General features: G+C 37.5%; 1 protein-coding gene across 11 annotated transcripts in view; it reads right to left on the reverse strand.

Moving 5' to 3' along the window:
- Sox5 (SRY-box transcription factor 5) overlaps positions 1-22,114 on the reverse strand; it is a 967,314-nt gene that overhangs the window by 829,200 nt on the left and 116,000 nt on the right. For all 11 annotated transcript variants that reach the window (XM_076854205.1, XM_076854204.1, XM_076854203.1 and 8 more), the window contains one exon: positions 2,486-2,567. The gene's annotated coding sequence lies outside the window, so the exon portion shown is untranslated. The remainder of the gene's footprint in view (positions 1-2,485; positions 2,568-22,114) is intronic.

Below are 22,114 nucleotides of genomic sequence, written 5' to 3' on the forward strand. Positions count from 1 at the left end.
ACTTTATTATGGTAGTCCTAAAAAAACTAATATATCTGGTCTCCTCAAATGCTAAATTCTTAATGTAAAATGTTCAGTGCTATTAAAAAGATTAAAAAGTCTCTTGGTAGGTGCTCAAAAAGAGTAAGCAATATTTTATCATCACATGGAACATGATATTGGAAGTATCTGCCACATTTCCTTAGGTCTTGCTTCTTTCCCCGTCAGTCAGCCAAGTAGTCACCGTCTGTCCTCACAGCAATAGAACACTACTGGCAGAGAAGGAAGCATGGGGCAAAGGGGAGGGTTGATTATTGTGCCCTCTGGGAACTTGGGATGATTTCCATGTACAGAAAACTGGCTTAGAAAAGATCCTCCCATGTGTGAACCAAGTTAAGAACAGACATAGACCCTCTAAGTAAAAAAAAAAAAAAAATTAAGTTTGTCCAGACATTAGTGGGATCCAGGATCAGCATGGGGTTGGGGTGGTCACAACCTTATTGGCTGTCACTTTCCACTCCTCTGCCCCAACCTATGATGGATAGAATGACCAGATGTTAGGTTGGAAAATTCGACTGAGGGACCTTCACCAAACAGATATGAATTCCAAAGTAAAGAACAAAACACCCATTTTAAAAGAAATTGAGAATTAATTGAATGGCTCTAAAAGTTAACATGGTGATGTCGAGGATAAAAAGAGATGAGGAGAAGCTTTCCAGAGGAGTTCTTGAATACAGCTGATACCCTCTGGCAGGGTTCACCTTGTGCCAAGCAAGAGAGATGGAAGGGACTACTTTTTTCCTAAGTCTTTAGAGAGGCTTCAGAGGTATAATTTGGAAGGTCTAGATGTATTCTCTAGAGTTTGGGAGACCCCGGTGGTCTTCAGACAAGCTTCCTCCAGAAATCTGGAGGACAAGAGGTTGGGCAAGGAGGAACTCTGGAATCTGACAAGTACCTGTACCCCTTCCTGCACGTGGAGTTTGTAAGATTCATGTTTCCACTGAGCATGTGGGGGCCACATGAAAGCAGCCAGAATGACATCTAAGAAGACCACCTGGAAGCATCTGAGAGACAACAGTGAAGTCCCTGGAGAATGGATTGTCTAAAAACCAATAGCTAAAGGAAAAGCCATGCCCAAGTGAGGAGAGCTGAAGCCAGATGGCCCAAACAGGGGAGCCACCAAAGACCCCCATAAGGGGCCAAGTAGAAGTCAGATTTAAATATCTGCCAAGCCCAGAAAGCAAAGAGCCAGCTACACACAGCACTGATGCAAACAGGATCCCTGAGCTGCTTTTTTTTCCCTCTTCCCCATGTTCCAACTCCAAGGTTTCAACAATAGCAACTGGGAAGTGGGGGAGTCAATGGAAGACAAAGAAAATGACATACCCTCTCCCACTGTAATAGACTAACCTAAAAATGGGGCCCAGACTGTGGATGCAAGACAATTGGATATTAAATTTGAAGCTATGTCTGTGGTGATAGTGGACAGTCTAGTTTGTAACTGGAGATTATTTTTGTGACAGATGCCCAGAGGATTGTCTTTTAGGCTAAGAGTGAACCTTAAGTACAGACCCTGCCTGAGACTTACATTTCACCCAAAGGCAAGGAGATATCTGCCAGTCTTGAACGTATTAAATAACAAAACAAAAAAGCTGGAGATTAAAAAATATATTGTGGGGCTAGGGATGTGGCTCAAGTGGTAGCACGCTCGCCTGGCATGCGTGCGCCTGGGTTCGATTCTCAGCACCGCATACAAAGATGTTGTGTGCGCCAAAAGCTAAAAAAAGATAAAATAAAATAAAAATTCTCTCTCGCTCTCTCTCTCTCTTAAAAAAAAAAAAAAATATATATATATATATATATATACATATATATATTGCGTTTGATTTCCAAGTTGTACTTGTTTTAAGTACTGATACAAAGAGAAACAAACTCCAAATATATCAATAAAGGGGGGAATAAAAACAGGGGAGGAAAGACTCCTTTCCAGCATGAAGGCTGGACCTTAGAAATGGCTGGGTAGTATGTTCAGGCAGATGGGCCTGAGCAGATTTTTAAAAGGCCCTGTGTCATAGCTTACAGCACAGAAGCCATGAACAAGAACCATGTGCTTCAGAGTAACAAAGCAAGGACAAAGAGGTTTATAGTATCCCAGAGAGTTTCTTTTGGCTCAACAGGAACAACAACATGCCCTCTTGGTACCTAGGGGATCCTGACAGAAGCTAAAAGAAGGAGAACAGAAATCCTTGAAGATAGATCAAGGTGTGCCTCAGCAGTGGCCCACAGCGACTCACAAGGGTTGGGAAGATGGACACAACTAATGGAAATGACAGCTGAGAAGCTGGAATTTGCTCAAGGATTTAGCATTTCATAAACTCATCTAGAACCTACATGCAGCATCAGATTGCTAACACAGGGTTAAACAGAGGATCCAAATGAAATTTCAGTTCAGCTATAGAAGAAGAAATTAAGTTACATTTCTTAGACACATACACAAGAAACCTACCTGCCACATGCGGAGAGGCCTGTCCACGACTCCTAAGGGTCCTCCTGAAGTGTATCTTTGTACCACACACTGGTTAAAAGGCCTAGAAGAGAATTAGAGCCGAGTCATTTAGAGGCAGATTAATGGTATGCAAAGATGGGCTTAAGTCTTTGACATCTTATCTGTTTGGAGAAATACCAGAGGATTGTAATAAACCGAGCACAACAAAATATAGTCCATCGATGTCTCCAAAACCCTTTAAGAATCGTCAGATCATCTAAACAGATACAGAGTGATTAGCAGAAGCAATAAATAAAGTAAATTAGATTGTTTGGTTTAATTTTTTAAATAAAATACACAGAAAAACATATTGAAGTGGCAAAGCGTAATGGGGAATTATAAAGTTCCTACCCAAGATACAGAATATTTAAAGCATCAAATTTATTTCTGATGAGAGAAGGCAAAAAAAAATCAAGGAAGGGAACAGATTATGACTGGGACGGTTTTTTCCAAGGAAAACTTCTTTGATAAGATGACATTTGAGCAGAGACCCGAATGAAATGAATGACCAAGCGAGGGACACCCTTTGCAGGCAAAGGAAAAAGCAAGTACAATAGACCTATGCTGAGAGCTTGTTAAGTATGACTAGAAAAAGCAAGACATATCTGGCTACACCATGTGTTGGGACAGGAGTGAGGCTGAAAGTATGTAGATCATCATCTACAATGGTGAATCTTGTCTTTTTATTTTCATTTTTTTTTTCAGTTTTTGTTTCATAGATTATGCAGCTCAGTTATTTAGTACACACAGATTTTCAGGATAGCTACTTTTTGGTGGTATAACTCTTAGGTGCTATATCCTCTGTCCCTAGCACTTAATTTGCTTTCAAGATGACTCTTAATATAGCAACTCTTGATTTTTCTTTATAATCTTTTTATATACCTTCTTTTCCATTCTTTCACTTTCAAACCTACCCACATTACTACATTGAACAGAGTTTTGTATAAGCAACATAGTTGAGACCTGTTTTGTAATACACTCTCACAATGTCTTTTAATTGTTACATATTGACCATTTACATTTAATGTTTATTAATATATTAGGGCTGAAGCCTGCAATTTTATGCTTTTGTTTTCTCTGTCCCCCCCCATTTTCTATTTCTGCTTTCTTTTTCTTACTTTTAACATTTTTTATAACTCAATTTCAGCTTACTTGTAGTATTTTTTAGTATCTCTTTGTATCATCTTTTCAGTGGTTACTGTAAGTATGTGATATTACATATGCACAACTTATAGTCTGCTACTGTGATTATTTTACAAATATAAGTGAAGTGTGAATCAAGGTATCATGCCCTATTGAGTATTTCTGAAAATTGGTGAGATTGATCAATGAGGAGTTTAAATATCACCAAAAACACAGCTATGTGAAATACTATCTTGGGTTTCCCCCATGTAGAAATACACATGTATCCACACCCACTAAAAAAAAAAAAAAAAAAAAAAAAAAAAAAAAGTGAGAAGTGATTTGGGATTAAGTCAATGGGAAAAAAATTCTTACTTTGATTTGAAAAACCAAGGCTAATGTTAGTTTGACTTATACTGTTCTGTAATAGACAACTCTTAATGTCTAGGATAATGTTTTTCTAATTCATTAAAGTGAATAGAAATTGAAAAGTCTTTGAAATCCTAGACAAAATTTTCCATTAATTTTATTTATCGTGGCATGGACCATCAACAATTCACAGACTGTTAAAATTGCAAGTAGGTTTAACAATTACCTAAGCTAGTGTTCATCTTTCACAGAAAATAAATTTCAGAGAGCTGAAGGTAACTTTCACAAGGTCACAGGTGAATCAGTGACAAAACTGAGCTAGAACCAACGTCTGATGACACTGAACTACATCACAAAAGATAAAAATATTAACTTTTTATCTAAAGTATGTCAACAGTCTGCTTGGAATTCAGTTATGCTTCATTTCCTTAAGGAAGGCAAAATAAGAACATGGCAGATGGAATATCATCACTCATCTACATTGGAATTTAACCAGGACACTGGGGTTTAAACTTACCCGCTTGCCAAAAGTAGCAATAGATAACAAATAAATGGCCCAATCAATATTGCAGACCTAGCCTGCAAGAGGTTTCCACATGAAATTTTCAGATAGTGTGTCTCTTTATTCTGTGTATCAATGAGTTTTCTCCTCACTCTACCCAGGTTACCACAGAGTTGTAAATTTGATGGACACAGGCATTTATCCATATTTTGCAGTTTAACTCACTTTAAATGTTAAAAAATACTTGAATGTGTACAAAAGAGATTGTCCTCAATTCCCAAAATATTTTCTATATTCCCTGATTCATTTTACAAAGGATCAGACCTCTAGAGTATAGCTCAAGTGACAGACTTTCCCTTTTAGTCATGAAATCTATGATCCAAACTAGAGGAAAAAATTCTTGCTCATCTCCCATTTATATTCACAGTCAGATACTATAATTAAATAATAGAGTTTCATTTACTTGGGCTCGAATCCATTAATTTTTTTTCTTATTTTCACTCATCTCTTTTCTCTGAAACATATCCCAGTATTATTATTATCCTTGAGCACACAAATACATGGATCTGTGAATCTATAATGAGATCTTCCTATTTTTTTATAATAGAGTTTGACTTGATTAAATGTCTAAATTGCTTTCACTTAAATGCTGTCTAAATACAAACAAATACCTAGATACTACTGGGAAAAAGAAATCAGTATTTAATAGTTGACCTTCTAGCCAAGTGCATGCATTGTGTTTACTCCAGGGAAAAAACCTGGTTCAGAAGCTAACTTGGATTCCTTGACTCATTGCCAGCAGAGGTCTGAAGGCGTTAATGCTCTGTACCCAAGTGAGAGAGTTCAAGTGCCCTTGTGTTTCAGCCCTACGTTCTCTCAGATGATAAAGCACTGATTTGCATCATGTACAGAGAAAGTCACGTGTCTTCCCTCACCCAGTGGTGCCACATGTGCTGAGGGGCAGGGAAAAAAGGGGCATAAATGCTAACCACTCCAAATAGGGAAGTCCCTGAATCTGAAAGAAAAACAAAGCAGGCTGCCACTGTGTCCAACTCTTGAAAAAGACAGAACTCCAGAACTCCCACACTCCTCAGCCTTTTTTTTTTTTTTTTTTTTCCTTTCTTCGTTTTGTTTAAAGAGATTTTTAAGAGAAGGGAGAAACTTTGTGGAATTTGTATTCACACATCCAATGCTGTGCTGCCACCACAAGCCCATGAAACTCCCTTATCTTTTTCAGAACTTCTATTCCAGATCCCTAGCACAGGTAGGCAGAGACCTCACAGGTTTTTCTATAGCCAATGCTCCAATGCTCACTGTGTTTCTGTTTGCTTCCAGGAGTCAGGGTAGGAAGAGAACAGAGTGTAAAAGCCCCAAAGTGCTAACTAAAACTACACAGCTAATGAAAGCTTTAACATTTTTCACTAGTTTGCTGTGTAAATCCCCCTGCTAATTTAGAAAGCTTCTGTGGTCTTTAACATTAAAAAGTAAAAGAGATGTGCCTCTCTGCTGATATCCATGGACTATAAGTAAAGTCTGATATTACCAGTTAGAAGAAATCCATAGATAAGTAGATCACATTCCTCTACAGACTATAACAGTTAACAGGACCACAGCCCAGTACTCCACCTTTCATTGTTAATAGGCCACACTTTAATGTAAGAAGACTTGTTCCCCTTTTTAGCCACAGTACCACCACAGATGAAATGGAAATTAGAAGATAATTGGCACCTAGTTTGACAAAGATGGCACATATTTTTTTAATATTTATTTTTTAGTTGTAACTGGACACAAAATCTTTGTTGTATTTATTTTATTTTTGTGTGGTGCTGAGGATCGAACCCAGGGCCTCACACGTGCTAGACAAGCGATCTACCGCTGAGCCACAATCCCAGCCCCAGATATTTTTAAAAATATTTTTAGTTGTAGGTGGACACAATACATTTATTATGTTTATTTAGTTTTATGTGGTGCTAGGGATCAAACCCAGGGCCTCACACATGCTAGACAAGCGCTCTACAACTGAGCTACAACCCCAGGCCCAACAGCATATATTATAATGCTTTTTATAACACAAAGATATTATTTCTGATTAGAAACAAAAATCCTGAGAATACACCAAATTCTATGTTCTACGAACAAAAAGTAATCCTAAATCAACCCCTCAACTGACATATTAAAGACTGAATGATGACATTAGGAGCAACACATCAATCTGTGGTTTGAGCTGGTAAACTTGGCTTTATTTACAATGTCTTAATCCAAATATTACAAAGCAACAGCATTCAAGCCCCATCTATGGATAAAAAAAAAATTCCTGGCCTTAATATAAGTGTCAAAGACATGCTCAGCCCATCTTCAGGTATTAAGTCAAATTAAATACATATATTGTTGAGCAACATACTTTGTTAGATGATGTGTAGAAAACAAAGTCATTAAAACTTACTAATAAAGAGGGCTGTGATCTAACTACTTCAAAGTTAGAAAAGTCATTAGGAGACAAAGATATAAAATGAGGAATGCATTCCAGAATATTACAAATAGGGTGTTACAACAAAACATAGTTTGTGTATTGAAATATAAAAAATTAAATAGCACCTAAAATATGATAATGTCAAAAATTACAGAGAACTCATCTTGGACATCTGAAATTCCTGGGTCAGATGGAGAGAAAACTGGAAGACTTGGTATTGCCATGAGACAGTGGGTGGTCTCTCCTGGGCACTGAGAGGCTAGGAAGAACCTGAAGAACAGGGCTTGCAGGCAGGCCCGAGCAAGAGCAGGGCAGGCCCCAGATGCCTGGCAGAAGCTAGAGATAACAGGATTCACACACTTTCATCTCAGGAGCTCTAAGAACAAGGTCTGTGGAACCATAGCTCAGTTGGTGCTGGCTTATTCATCCCAAGGTGCTCAAATGTCTTTTTACTGAGCAATTATGGACTATCCCAGGAACATACCCATGGATCTCTCTATCTTATATCCAGTCACTTTCTCAAAGAATGGAGGACGATTCAATGACCAATCCACTTTTTCTCTGCAAATAAACAAAAAAGCATCTGAAATGGCTTTGTGAGTATGATATTCTTGAATCCACGAGGAGATATGGAAATATTTAGATGCAAAGACCTGGGTAAGGAAACATGGTGACTCAAACACAGCCTTAGGAAAGTAATTCCAGTCACTAACCAACATGCACTCATCTCAGACCATGGTTCATTCCTGATTTTTAGAAAAGGTGATATTTTAAAAAGGAAATGAAGGCATTGAGGCTATGAAGGAGCTTGCTACTGGAAAGACACCACAAGTCTGCACAACAGAAATTGTTTTTATTTTGAGCATTTGTACTCAAATTCACTTTAATATATTAAATACTAAAATACTGCAAAGTGGATACAAGCACACACTCTGAAGTTGCTACCAGCATAAACTCTGAACTTCAGTTTTCCCAACTTTTCAGCTGAACGGAATCTTCCTATCTGAATGAACTTGGGTATGATACTTAATCTCTAAGCTTAGGTTTTGTCTGCAAATTAGAAATAACGTGGACTTTTAGACTTCATGGTACGGGTGGAGTAGGCCCTTGTCTCTTCTAACTGCATTTTAGAGATCACTACTCATGTCCGAACCCTCAGGTGGCCACTTCTGGGAATCTACATGGCCACATGCACCCCGCCCCCCCCCACACCCCATCCAGCCATTGCTGGAACATATTCTCTCTCCCCTCCTCTCTCTGAAGTTTCTGTGGACCACTCAAACCTAAACTTTCCACTTGCAGAGGGATTCTTCCTGAATAAAGCTGAGGGAAAGAAAAGCAAATAGATGGGACACAGGGAGAGATGGACTTCTGGGGAGATTCTGTGAACTTAAATACTTTTCTAGTATTACGATGATATTGCACAGCTTGCTTTAACTATTTTGAGATTGCTTTTGTCTAACCTACTACATGGAGTTTCTGTATGTGAGAAGAATTGAGATAATGACTGTAAAGGATATGTTACTGTGTTGGGCATATAGAGATTGCTTGACAAACGTGAGCTATTTTCATGTCTGGAATGAGAGACTCTTTATACTTTCCCTTTCAAGATGATGACATGTAAAATAGATAATTTCCATGGAACTCCTTAGGATATCATAGGTCTCTACCTTGAAGAAGGTCATAATCAATAATAGAAGATGCTAATAACAGCTCAAAGACATAAAATAGAAAAATGCTCAAAAGGCAACAGATTATGTGACTGACAAATGAATAGAAAATAATACTTAGAGGTCTTCAGAGAAAAGAGAGAAGACCTTGATGCTGAACTGTTCATGTAAAGGCTCAGAGATAGTGTTTGAGTAGGGTTTTAAGGAATAGAAGACATCTGGGAAGTTGGAAAGAAAGACAAACAATATTTCAGTCATGAGTCCAGAAGAACATGAGCATTAGAAAAAGAGCCCAGGGCACCCTATAACAGATGACAGGAAGAAGCTAGGACAACTAGAACAAAAGGCTCAGTAGAGACATGCCTTAGGGAAAATTTCAATAACATTTCACAAAGTTGGATTTTGCTGTGCTCTTCCAGAGGTATAAAGGGGTGATACTAGGTTACTCGTGTAATTCACACTCAGTAAAATTATTAAAAAAAAAATAATGAGAGGAATGGTTACAAAGATTTTTCTAATAAAATCGCATAATCTTGGATGCTTACTTATTTTATTGTTTTTTTACCCCCTTTTTCTTACTCCAATTGCAATTGATCATTATTTACTCACATGCTGTAGCCAAGCAAATGAACATACACACACAGAGAAGTGCAAAGCCATGGTATAACAGACACTGTGGTTTTCTCTATATAGTTTGAGGGACTGACTCTAGACTCTGGGGTAGATCCTGCTAAGGTTAAGGCAGCCATGGTAATCCCATCCTCCAGGCCTGTGACTGGCCCCTGAACTCAAGATCATTCTTTCAAACATAAGAATGGGATATGATCCAATGTGCACCAATGAAACAGGAGCAAGATTTGCTTCTGGGAAAACGTTGCCTGTTAAAAGAGCCACTAGGAGAGTTGGTCTTTTTCTCATAGTCTGTGGTTGTCAATCCTGGAACTGCAAATGCCATCTGTACCCAACTTTATATAATGCTGACACGAGTAGGAGGACAACGCTCAGGGAACTGTAGAGATAAGGAGCTAACACTGGAGAAAGGCAGCCCGTAACCTACCCCTCTCTAATGTCTATGTGAGATAGTATCTTGCTTTACTGTTAAATCTAGTTGGACTCTTATTTTCAAAACACCCCTTATTTTTTTTCTTAAATTTCCCTACTGAGTCAGTATACCTGTCATTTGCAATAATATACCTAATTTCATCATGGTTCTCTGATTAGTCTTAGTTTCCAGAAGATGCCAAAAAGTGAGCATCAGGACAGGTTAACAGGTGAGATGAAAGAGCTAGTCTACATGATCAACTTGAGATAATTAAATGCCATCCTCTGGAAAGACAGAATAGTTGTCAGAATCACTCAGCTCAGAAAGCCCAGGCATTCTTGTCAAATTAGAGCTGCCAAAATTATAGCACCATCAAGGTTCTCATGAAAAGAAACATTGGACCCCACAACTTCAACATGCCTTCCCTCCCCGACCACAACAGCTAAGAGTGATCACTCCCTGGTCACACTTTTTTTTTTCCCCTTACCGTACTGGGGATTGAAGCCAGTATATTATACATGATAGGCAAGCACTCTACCCCTGAGTTACATCCCCACCCCTTTTTCATATTGAGACAGTCTCAGTATGAAACTGAGATGAGTGTGAGGCTTACCCAGGCTAGCCTCAAATTTGCAATCTTCCTGCTTCAGCTTCCCAAAGAGGCTGGGATTACATGTGTGTGCCACCACACCAGGCCTTTCTGGTCACATTCGTGAAAAGAGTGCCTTATAGACTAAGACCAGCCTCCAAAGGGATTTGTGAACAAGCAAATATTACAGATAATAAAATTTTCTATACTTCATCACTAAATATCACTCTTACAGAATGCAAGGAACCATTTAACTCTGATTTGGGCCATATTCACTTTGTAAAATGAGGATAATTGTGCTGGTGTTTACTCCTTTATTTTTTTTCAAAAATAATATGTAAATATTTAACAATAGAATATATACATGCATATAAAAGTAATATAATATCATTGATAACTGCTGAGGGAATCACTGTAGCACATAAACATTGTAAATCATCAAGCTGAGGCAATATGTACCAAACTGAAATTTCAGAAACAACAAACCAATGTCACACTAAAAATTACCAGGTGAACTCTATGGACAAGATGCTACAGAGATAGTGACTTGCAGAAGATATGATCATCAGTAGTCCAAAGAAAGTCAAAGATAAATGTAAGTTATGAAAAGCAGCTTTGCCATAGAATTAAGTGAAAGAAATACTAAGACCTGAAATATTTTAAGTGTATACGTTATGGTAGATAGAGGATGACAGCTTTCCATGCTTTAAGTGTGGTTCTCTGAAGGGATTAGGAAAACTCTGGACAGTCTTTCTTCACATATACCAGGACAATTTGAAGTGCATTGGTTTTGAAAAGGAGTTTGACAGTCCAAAATTAATATTTGAGCACTGGGGTTAAAAACTTTAATTATATAAAATATTTCTAGTTAGGACTGTAAATAGTGAGCAAGCTAGTACCAATAAACATACCTACTGCACAAAACATACGGGGATTTGTGGAGAAATGGATGGGGCAGGTTATGCGCAAGATGAGATTTTCAAAAAACATCTTGATGTACCCAATAAAAATGAAGCTATCAAAGACAAGTACAGTTGTAACAAAGTATGCAGGAACCAACTTGAGGAGGTTTCCCTTGGCAAGTGATGAAATAATTTGAGCTTCAAAGGATAAGAATTGCATCAAATATGCCTAAATTCACAAATGCACAATGATATTTAATGACAATTAAGTTACCTTCTGAGTATGCCTAGAAACTGATCCATTATCTTGAGAATGGAGTAAATAAGAAGGTATAATCAAATATTTAGCTTGCCTTTTCTATAGGAACTGTGCAACTTGGTACCTAAATAGTAGTTGGAAATATGTTTGCATAAAATTACTATAGTTAATCAATGAAAAACAAGATGATATGAGCAAGCTATATCTACATTACTATCCCAAAGGCCTAATGGGTCTGAGCATTGAACATAAGTGGTTGTTAATATCAAAAAGAAATGATAACCAAACATGATGTTTCTCCTGATGAAAACTCACAGCACCTCTTAAAATTCTGCAGAGGGATCAGCCCTATCTGATCAAGTCTCTGGAGCCAGTTGCCCTCTTCAGAAAATACAAGGGATAGAGGAACATATTAAACTGTACCGTAACCATGCAATCAACAAAACCCACCATGAGAGGGAAATTCTCACAAACTACCCAGATTCTTCCACATACAAATATGATAAGCAAAAGAAAGAAATGGAGGGAGATATACACACCTAAAGCTACTTCAAGAACTTTAAAGAACTTTTAATAGGCAAAATTAATTATAGTGTCTACAGATAGATGCATAATTACATGATAAAACATGAAATGCAAGGAACTGATTTCTTTGAAAGTTCAGATGATTACTTCCAGAGAAATAGTTGTGGCTATGAATAGGATGGAATAGATGGAGGAGATTCTGGAATTGTTTGCAAATTCTTTTGACCTAAGTGGTGGTTACAAGATAGTTCCTTAAAAAAATTTTTTAAAGGTATTGGACACAATGCCTTTATTTTATTTATTTTTATGTGGTGCTGAAGATCAAACCCAAGGCCTCACACATGCTAGGCAAGCACTCCATCACTGACTTATAGCCCCAAGCCCACAAGACGGTTCATCTTAATGATAAATTAAGATTTATCATCTTAATGATAAATCATTGGTTTAGGAGTTTGTTTGTTTTTGTTTTGTTTTGTTTTTTGAGTCTTTAGTGCTTTAATTTTAATTTGCAATATAAAGGAAAATTAAAAATGAAACACTATAAAATAGAATGATATGCTATGCACCTGTGCATCCGTAATCCATTTGTTATTATCAATTAAAAATAGTTTCTTGATTGTAAATTCTAACAGAAGCCAAACAAGTGATATCCTTTGTCAGTAGTTTTCTTACATTAAGAATGAAGCTCTCACATTATTTAAATGGGAAGAATTTTAGTGCCATCCTTTCTTGGCTTGCCTGGTACCACTTCTGATAGGTTTTATTCTCTTTCTTGGGGACACAGTTCTGATGCTGTCCTATCTAGAGGAAAAATATTCCCATGTTTCAGGTCAAACACACTCCTGCGGTCTTCCAGTATGCTACCCAACACATGTACATAAGACATAATCTTGTATTACTATTGCTAAACCCCTATGAGCTGTAAATATTCTGGTTTGTTTTAAAAGATAACGGAACAATCACTGTATTACAAGTGTGCTCCTTTTATTTACAGAACCAACAGGAATGAGTAGAAGATATGCTCATTCTAATGTTTCCTTCTTTCACAAATCAACAGTTTTCCAACCTGGGAAACTTTAGGCTGTATTTAATGTCATCAATCCTCATCAAACCTGGACAAAGGACATTTTTCTGCAACGACTATCATTATTGCAGGTTGGTCACAGCTGCAATTTAAAAGCTCACCATAATCCCATCTGTAAAGGTTGACTGCACAGTGACCTTCGTCAAGGTAAAACCTGTTCCGTAAAACCCGAGAACAGCAAGGTCTGTGGAAGTCTAGACGAATGGGCGCATCAATGACGGGGGTGAGATGCTCATTGTTCTTAAGGAAAGCCATTCATCACACTCCTTGCTATAGCTTCACCCACACATCATGAGTGGTGTCTCACATTTCAAAGGCATTCTAAGTAGAATGAATCAATACTGGGTATGATCAACATTACTAATATCGACCAATATTGAGAGTGCCTCTACACTTATTGGCCCCAAGAAATTAGGAGACAATTATGAGAGGTTTTAGTGATGAAGTGGGCGCAGGAACATTCACCACTTCTGGAATAAAGCACTCAATTGCAGGTGCTCAACTCTGCAGCCTTCTCCTGAAAGGCCACCGAAGCTGGTATCAAGATGGAGATGCCTAATATCAGAGTCTGACAGTAGAGTTGACCTTCAGGATCACCTAATCCCACAACAGATTTTCAGTAAAATCTTAGGGCTGTTTAAAACAGTATCACAACTTATATTCTAACTTTAATGTTGTGTTGGTCTTGCATGTTTCCAAAACTTATTTCCACAAATATCTAAGAAAAGTCACACCTTTTTGAGGCCAATGAAATTAGTTGTATTATTAATATGTAAAAAATCAGAATTGACATTTTCAGGATTGTAAATACTTAGAAAATGTCATCTATATTTGATAAATCATAGCTAATAACAAGAAAAAAACCATAAATCCATTCTTATATAATAAAATATCTTATATATTATATTTTATAATATAATTTCTTATTTTAAGATACCAAATAGAATGGCAGTATAGTAGCTGCTCCATGCCTAGTTCCACCTTAAGAATGACAGAAGGACACAAGGTAAAGAGCAGTTGCCATGACATTTATAAAGTCTCTCAAGCTTCAACTGATTCTGAAATAAACTGATAAGGCTTATATTTTCTTGACCTCTTAATCCTTGGAACCAAAAGTACTTGGTAAATGAAATTTGTCTTTTGTGATTTCCTCAAATAGACTTGGCTCTGATTAATCTAGAATATACTATCAAAGAGTACAGAAACTATAAAAACTCCATTGTGAGATTTTAGTAAGGCTCAGTCTACAACTGTTTTTGATGCTGTCTCTGAAGGAATACTGGAGAACATTTAAAGTGAAATTCCCTATCATTCCATATCTACACAGTATTTCATCTAGCAAGTGGTATGCAGAACTCAGCCCTCCCGGGAAACACAATCGCCTCTTACCCAGAACCTCAGCAAACAATAGCTTGAAATCCTGTTCCCTGCTCAACACACAGGTATTTACCTGGGTTGTGAACTAAATGGCAATTGTCCCTCCTATTTCTCTCCATGTGATGGGTGCCACAGGAGCCAAAACAGACATGGTGGTGACGGCGACGTATGGACTATTGATTTGAGGACAACTGAGGACTAATGAAAATCACTTCCTTGCTCGCAAAGGTGTCCCAGGAGGTCTGCTAGCCCAAAATGAACTGTTGGCTTCTGAGACACATGGTCATCACCTGACACTACTCAGCAATGATGGAGCTGTGTGGGACCTGGAGATAAGGACTGGAGCATGCCTCTTTTGGCAGGAAAATTCACTCCATTTCATTTTTTAAAAATGACAGTGGGCAATAGTTGTATGATTTAATTAGTCCTTTGGGTTCTACATAAAGCAAAAAAAAATATATATATAAAACCTCCAACCACCAATCTGCTATGGCAGCTAAGAAATATTATAGTACAATTCCAGAGGCAAATAATAAAATGAGCATCTCCAAATTGTTTAGGCAAGGATCTTCTGCTAAGGAGAATTGACAGCACAGCTCTAAGAATAGATAAAGGACTGCCTCAAGGATCTGTCTTGCTCCCTTACTTTTTTTTAAACTAATACCTTCATTTGCATAGTAATAACCCAATTATTGTAAGATTAGGTGACAGGAATCTCATTATTGCTATTTCCACAAAACAGTCGATATTCTATTCAATATCTTTTAATGTTACACACCTTAAAACATAATTATTTCAATATACCCTCATTCATCTTTAATGTAATTTCCTTTTTGAAAAACCTTGCCATAATTGTTAGTTTTTATAGAGTATACTAGTGTTTAAACAAGCACTTTTCCCCTCAGGCTGCTGAGAACAAGTGAAAGCAACCAATAGCTTGAGGGCATTTCTGCCTCTCCCACCATCTCCCCCAAAATCAGTCCACCAAAAGACCAAACTTCCAAGCACAGCCCCTGAAAATCTGTTGTAACAACCCCCATGCTCCTCCAACACTACAGTGTCTCTCCTCCTCTTTCACTTCATGCTCCACGAAAGATGCTTCCATAATGAATTTTGGTCTTAAGGCAACTTTGAAGGTGTTAGCAAATACATTCTGTTAAATTTCAAATTGTATGCTCTCCATTCTTCTCTTAGTGGGTTGTTGTTTTTTGTCCTCCCCCCACCCCCCACCCTGTGCTCAGACCACATTGTAGTACTTAAAAAAAACAAAAAAACTTCTGAGACAGCTGACATGCTGGGGAGACCATCTGCCTGCCATAGGTTTACCTGCCATGGGCTTTTACAGTTTCAATTACAAGATAATCAGTATGATAAGTGGCTGGTTACCAGATTAACGGTAGAAACAAAGCAAGGAAATAGCAGGGAGAGAGAGAAGTGTCAACATTGCAGAGCTGTACAGGTTATCACTCCAAAATGATATCAAATTAATGTACGGTGAAGACAGCAGTTAGATTTTGTCAGAAGGAAATAACATCAAAGGGCTGTGGCCTAAAGTCTGGAGGTGACACTGCTCCACTGTGACCCTACTGATCAGCACTCTTCCAGGGTTGTGGGGCCCTTTATGTTTCATGAATGAATACTCATTCACGGATGTAACCATCTGGAGCAGCACTAGGTTCCTTACCCCACACCAACTAAGTCTGCTCAGGATGTGAATTTCATCAGTCACCAACATGATTGACTGGCATTTTCAAAATGCTCTGACCCACAGAATCTCAACAAGCATTCTGCTCCTAAGAGCCACCTAACCATAATCTCATACTGCATTGTCTGGCCACCAGACCACACTCTATTCTTTCTGCTCCTGGTCTTTGAATGAGATGGCAAGGCAATCCGCATGTTAAATAAATGTTAAGGGATACTTACTCTGTGCTTTGTCATTTTTTACACAAGTTGGGAAACCACCATTCTTTAAAATGAGTTTAGGTGTTGTACACTATTCCTCCCCCAACCCTGCCAGAAGACAATGTAAAATAAAAATTTCTGATTTAGTAAGCCTTTTACTGGAATAAAATTGTATGGTTCATCTCTCTCAAGCCACAGGGCTGCTCCTGAGAAACTATGCATAGTAACAAGGACATGAGTCAGACAGACATTTAGCCCATATCTTTCCTTTCAGAGAATAAGCTCGCAGGGCATACTTCTAGTCAAGATCATGGAGCTCAGTTTGTGGCTAAGGTAGAACTAGAATTCAGGTCTCCAAACTCCCTTTCCAGAGCTCCTTCAGTTCACCCTCCCTCATCACTTCAAATTAAGGCTTCATGACCACAGTGATCAAATTCAGGGATGTCTTATTCCTCCGGGAGGAACACTACCACAAGAAGGCCCACTGAAAAAAGCAAAAGAGCCATCACTAAAATCATTATTATACACTAGGTATCAATGTGATGCTTCATCAGAACCCACACTGACTCCTGAAGAAGCTAAACTCTGAGAAGTTTAGCATATGGCTCAAGATCACAAGGCAACCAGCTCCAGATTCAGGACTCAAAGCCATGTCCATCTTCAAGAAAAAGCCTATCAGGTGCTGTCATTAAAACAAAATCTACCATCAAATTACTTGGTTTTTGGTCTGGAGTTGATGAACATCATCTCTGCTGAATGTTCCAGACATCATTCCTCAATGCACAGAAAATGTACAGGACCAGGGTGATCTCAGGTTACTTAGATGCACCAGTACACTACAAAGTCTCATGCCTTCTTATCTCTAGGTGTGATGTTCTCTCTGGGATGCCCTCATCTCCTTTTATTGTGTTTACCCCTTCCATCACTTATCAAGTAAACTCTTATTCATGCCTCAAAACCCTCGTCACTCATTACTTCTTCCGGAAAACCTTGCACCATGACCTACCACCCTCCAGGGGAGTTCATTTTCTCTTCCTCTGTTATGGCAGAACTTTTAAACTACATATTAAATTTATTAAATGCAATCAGTAGTTTATAAGCCATATCTCTTGAGGAAAGGTTCTGTTGGACTGGGTTTGATTAAACTTGTTATCCAGCAAAGTACCTAAAACACAGATTTTATAAATGTTCAGCTGTTACTGAGTTAGACATCTGCCAGACCTCACTTGCTGCAAATACCACATTCTACCTTGCTTCCTGCTTTTGCCTTTTCTATAAAAGAAATAATTCTTTCAAATAACCATGACTTATTCTCCCCACATCACCAAGAAGGGCACCTCACAGATAATAAGTGTTCCAAAAATATTTGTAGATTTGAATTGCTTACAGGATTAAAGGGGACACACTTATCTAAAATATTACAGGTTGCTTTAAACTCAGTTGTGGATAATAGCAAATTTCTCTCTTCCCGAGTCACCTTCAAAGCATGGGATTATATCCCATGAGGTTGTAGAATAAATGCACTGTGGTTAAAAATTAGACGGCTGAATCCATGGCTAAAATGCTACTTTTCCTGAGGATTAATTGAGTGCAATCTTTTATCTGTTTCTATTCAGCATATGTACTATATATCTGCTATGCATCTGAGGACAGCTGCCATTCTATTTACAGCATTATCTAAAAATGGAAACATTAAATCCATCTTCCATCTCTTTGAGATCTTTTTCTACCACAGAATCATCTCAGATGTTCTGCTTTTAGAGCAAAATATATGAGGTGTGAATGTGTGTAACAGTAAAAGACTAACAGGCAGAAATCCACAATGGTGGGATTATCCACTGGGGGTTGATAAAACTTTCCTCCTTTTCCTATCTCAGGAAAGACTAGGGCAAGAAAGCTAGAAAACATCAGGGGGCAAATTAAAAAGGCAGAAAACTCTGCCCTTACACCCCTATTCAGAAGTCGCAGAACCTAAATGTTGATTTTTCAGGCCTTTTGTTGCTGACTATAGAGATTTTGGACACAGACTGAAAAACAAACATCAGAGGTGTGTGCTAAAAATCCTTCCAAGTACCACACTGTAACCAGATTTCTTTATGGGAAGGTTAAAATGAGTCTTTTGGCTTTAATAAGAGGGGAAAAATCTGACCATGTTAGCTACTTATGGTGACTCTCCATATTATACATCTGAAAAAACCCACTGTTCATTTTACTGACAACTATTATCAGAAGAGGCAAAAAAAGAAAACAAAAAAAACAAAAAAAAACACCTGACTTTCAAAGGACATCTAGGATTTGCCTTCCTGATCCATCTGAACAACTGGGGAAAGTTTAAATTCTTATAATAGCTCTTCTACTCCAAATTTCAAAAGATACAAACTCTTCTGCTTTTACCAAGCTTCAAGTTCATTTTTAAAATCAAAGTGCCAACGAGACATAACAGGAAGAGAGAGCAGCCCTTTCATTGCAAGAATCAACTGGCCTAGGAAAAAATTGACAAGTCATTGAAACTCTTTAAAAAGCTATTTTGCTCCTTGTGTTATAGGCCTTATAAGTATGAACACCGTCATTCTAAAAGCAGTTTGCTTCATCAAAGCAGGGCAGTGTACCAGTTAAAAGTATGGGAGGTGATAGATGTGAAGTCAGACTACCAGTGTTAAAATATCCACTCTACCACTTATTAGCTGTGTGACCTTCGACAATATAAATAGCCTACCTGGCCTTATTCATGTGGTTGTGAAGAACAACTGAGCTAGTGAATGTAAAGTTACTGGAAGAGTACTTGCCAAATGGTGAACGGTCAATTAAGGAAACCTATTTTTAGTACTAAAAAAATCCATGACACTTATTAAGTGCTCATTACTTAATGATAAAAATTAGTTGATTTCAACAATATTTCCCAAATGAGAATGGGGTGGAGAAGATTAATACAAGAAAAGCTTTGATAAAGGAAATTACAACTGATTATTTATTTAGTGTGTTGCTTTCTGACCAAGATATTTTCCTGGGGGAAAATGTATGTATGTTTTACATGTTTCATGAGCACAAAGACCTACAATTTAAAACTGGAGTCTTTATAAAAAGGCATTTTGTTTAGATTGTCCAATATATTCCACTCAACGTCTGTGGCAGATAAACACACAAATATGATTCTGTCTGTATATCTATTTTTATTTGATTAAACAAATTTTAAAATGTTAAAGGATCATAAGAAGCATCCAATCCAACAAGTTCCATGTGTATGTTCACAATGTGACAAAAGACAACTTAGTCAAAGTGACAGGTATGGCAATAAGATATCCGTGCTGTAAAGGATCACTTGCCTTGGCATTGGTATCTGTTCCACAGGTACAGCAATTGAAACCAAAATTACTAGTAATCAAATTGACAAATGTGAAATGTGAATTTTTTTTCAGAAAATTCAATGTTTTTCCCCAAATCCAAACACATTAACAGTTTTTAACCATGTGTTTTACTCTAAAACTTACATTATCATCACTCATAAATCACTTTTGGAAATCTTAGAGGTGCAATTTAAATACATACTAATACTCTTATTTGAAACCTGAGCTAAAAGCTAAAGAATTGAAAGTGGGGAACCTATATAATACTTCTGAAGAGAAAACCTAGTATGTGTTTTGCAAGATGTCAAAGTCATCAAATCATTCATGATGTTAAATCTCGGGTGTTTGCTGACTGGCAAGGCTTCTAGAGTCTCTCTCCAGAGGACAATAAAATTTCCAGAATACAGTCATGAAAAGAGGTGAAGCCTCACTTTTATTATTAGACTAGAAAGTACCTCTTCAAAAACAAGTGTTTAAGGATATTCTAAAGGTATGTGTGTGACGTTAATCAATGTGTAATATGTAAAATTCATTCAACGGAAAAGCATCAGTACAATTAAAAAGAAAACCCACTTTGACATAAAGCAGGATGAAAAATACCACATGCATACAGTTATGGTCTTCTGCTGAGGACAACAATGTGATTCATCACAAAGATCCTAGTCCTAGAAGCTAAGAAATCATCTTCTAATTTTTAAATTTTTATTGTTTATATATGAGCAACTACATTTCCAGGAATAACTTTCCATTTAGTTTACAGAGGTTGATCTGTTAAATAACTTATTTTCAAGGACCATTCCCAAAATCAAACTATGTAAATTTTCTCTCTTTGTCAACCACAAGTAGTAATTTACTGCTAATGAGCAAGCTGGTAGGGCCTTACTTCTGCCATTAGTTCACCTCAGAGTCTGAACTTCAAATCTACTCATCGCTAGAATTGGAAAGTTGCACTGAACTATATCTGAGGTCTCTGATTCTTGAAAAAATTTATGATCCTATTACCATTTTTCATATTGGAGTATAACTGAAACATGGTTTTATTATAGGACAGATGGCCAAAAGGTGCTCCCATCTACACCAGGGGCTATTCTGGTTTTTAAGACTTTATATTCATTGGTTGTTCATTGAAGACCAGCCAGTAGACATCCATCTATGTACCTCCAAAGGTAAGACTGAGGCTAAGAGGTTACATAATAAACCCAAGATCATAGACCTACTTAACAGTATAACTGGGGTTCAAACTCGAACCCCAGTAGGAGGCTTATGCGCTTTCTATCCTAGAAACAACCTTGAGAACCATGAAATATGAGAGACAATTCTATTGCTAATATCTAGTAAACAGTCCACTGATGGCCTAAAATCCCATGACTTTCTACATGCCTTCTTTTAGCTATAATTCTATGAAAAAATTATGCATGTTTGATATATAAATCGTGATGAGTTTGGACATATGCATAGACCCAGGATATCATTATCACAATCAAGAAAATCTACATATCTGTCACTTCCAAAAATGTCTTGTGTTCTTGTGTGGGGTTTTGATTTTTGGTAAGAACTACTTAACATGACATTTATCCTCAGCATATTTTAAAATGCACAATACCATATTGTGAACCATTAGTGGCATATTACAGAAATCTCCAGAACTTTTATATCTCACATTATAAACTTTATACCCAATGATAACACTTCTTTTGCAAGTTCTATACATCACTTGGTAACCAATAAAGGAGCACACATCCTTACTTGATTAGTAAAAATCAAAGATTCCATGCAAGCCTGTCTGAAGAGACAAGAACTAAGTAACTTGGTAGTGGATAATACATTTCTTGATAATAATGGCACCTCTTGAAAATTGCTCAGCAAGGACTATAGTCTTTGGTAACAGTAAATGAGAAAGAAGAAAGACAACAAACCCCTTATAAAGATTTCCTACCAGAACCTCACCACTTATCTCTGAATCATCAGGGGGAAATTATTGCACTCTTTCCACTTGGTTTAAGGTTTCCTTGCAGTCACAGGACAATGCTACTCCACCTTAGGAATCCCAAAGATTGGCAGATTGAGGACACTGAGCAAGCAAGTACACTTAGCATAACACTTCAGTTTATATATTCCAAATGTCCTCTGTCCTGCATTGTGGTTTTTTAGTAGAGTGGAGCCCAAAAAACAGGACTAGAATGTGGGTTCTACCACTTAGCAGAGATACAAGTCTAGTCAAAGTAGGAAATCTCTGTGCCTCAGGTTCTTGATAGATGGATATTGCTTGTAAGCTCACGACGTATGTGAGGAATCAATGTTTGTAAAGCACCTAGCCCAATTCCTATCGCAAGAGAAGCCCAAATAAATGTTAGCTGCTATTATTAGTATCCAAAAATAATAGAATATGAGAACCCTTATATTTCTGATGATAGGACAGTATTCCTAGTA

The sequence above is a fragment of the Callospermophilus lateralis genome, chromosome 4, assembly GCF_048772815.1.
Source record: "Callospermophilus lateralis isolate mCalLat2 chromosome 4, mCalLat2.hap1, whole genome shotgun sequence".
Taxonomy (NCBI): Eukaryota; Metazoa; Chordata; class Mammalia; order Rodentia; family Sciuridae; genus Callospermophilus; species Callospermophilus lateralis.